Genomic DNA, 1,802 nt, shown 5'->3' on the forward strand with positions numbered 1-1,802 from the left:
TCTCTCTCTCTCTCTCTCTCTAATTTTAATTAACATTCTAAATTTTGCCCCTCTTCCCATTCCCCCTCCCCAAGTTCTTTACCCCATCTCTTCATTCTCTTCACTTCTAAGAAGGTTCTCTCCACCATCCCACCCACTACCACCTCACCCCCCCCCAAAGCATCATCCTTCCCTGGGTAAAGAAGTTTCAATAAGATAGGGAACATCCTCTTCCACTGAGGCCAAACAAGGCAGTCTTCTGCTATGTATGTTCTGAGGGCCTCAGACTGCCTATTTATGCTTTTTGGTTGGTGGCTTAGTCTCTGGCAGCTCTGAAGGTTACTGGTTAGTTGTTACTGCTGTTCTTCCTATGGGGTCACAATCCCCTTCAGCTTCTCTATCCTTTCCCTAATTCTTCAATAGGGGTTCCCGACCTCAGTTCAATGATTGGCTGTGAGTATCTGTATCTATCGCAGTCAGCTTCTGGTAGAGCTTCTCAGAGGACAGCCATGTACCTGTCTGCACATGGCATCAGTAACAGTGTTGAGGTTTGGTCCCCGACCATGGGATGTATCCCAAATTGGGACAGTCACCATATGTCTTTTCCTTCAGTCTCTGCTCCATTTTTGTCCTTTCATTTCCTTTAGACAGAAGCAATTCTGGGTCAAAAAATTTGAAGATGAGTGGTTGGCCCCATGCTTCAACTAGAGGCCGTGTCTATCTACTGTATATGGTATCTTCAAGTTCTATCTCCCCACTGTTGGACATTTCAGCCAAGGTCATCTCCCATTGAGCCTTTGGAACGTCTCACATTCCAGGTCTCTGGGACTTTCTGGATGTTTCCTCTGCCCCCACTCCCCACTGATGCATATTTCCATTCATTCTCCTGGCTCTCTGGGCTTCTTTACTGTCCCCACCCCCATACCTGATCCTGATTCCCCTTCTATCTCTAACCCAGGTTCCTCCCTCCCTCTGCCTCCTGTGATTATTTTGTTCCCCCTCACTTCTAAGTGGAATTGAAGCATCCTCACTTGGGCCTTCTTCTTGTTAATCTTCACGTCATCTGTGAGTTGTAGCCTGGGTATTCTATAACTTTTTGACTAATTCTCAATTATTAGTGAGTACATACCATGAATATCCTTTTAGATCTGGGTTACCTTGTTCAGGATGATATTTTTCTAGTTCCACCCATTTGCCTGCAAAATTTATGATGTCCTCCAACCTTCCACATCCTGCCCTCTTTCCCCCTCCCATGGTGCTATCCTAACTTTCTAAAATGTATAGACATAAACTTCAACTTGAACAGACAAATATAAAATTTTGAAGGTAGAATACACATATGAGAGGAATGAAGTGACATTTGATGTTCTGAGGCTGCATTATCTCATTTAGGTAAATTCTTTGCTGCCTCTTCATCTATCTCTGCAAATTTCATAATTCTGTTTTTTTTCTTTTTTTAACCCCTGAATAAAATTCCACTGTGTATATATTTCACAATTCTAATATCCATTCTGCAGTTGACAAACAACTAGGATGGTGCCAATTCCTTTATGTTATGTGTCAAGCAATAATGAATATTGATTATAAGGTTCTCTATGGTAGCCCTTTGGGTATATAATGAGTGTCACACTGTAGTGCTGTATTTGCTGTTTAGAGAACTAACTCACTGAGGTGCTTTTAGTATGACTTACAGCATGGTTATAAGAAGTTACAATCTCATTGGCATTCCCCAAACCCTCTCCATTTGTTTCCTTGATAATAGTCAACTCTGGCAGGGGGATGCTGCATAGAATTTCAAACAAATTTAATTTTCATGTTTTTGT

This window comes from Mus pahari, chromosome 9, assembly GCF_900095145.1.
Source record: "Mus pahari chromosome 9, PAHARI_EIJ_v1.1, whole genome shotgun sequence".
In the NCBI taxonomy this organism is placed as follows: Eukaryota; Metazoa; Chordata; class Mammalia; order Rodentia; family Muridae; genus Mus; species Mus pahari.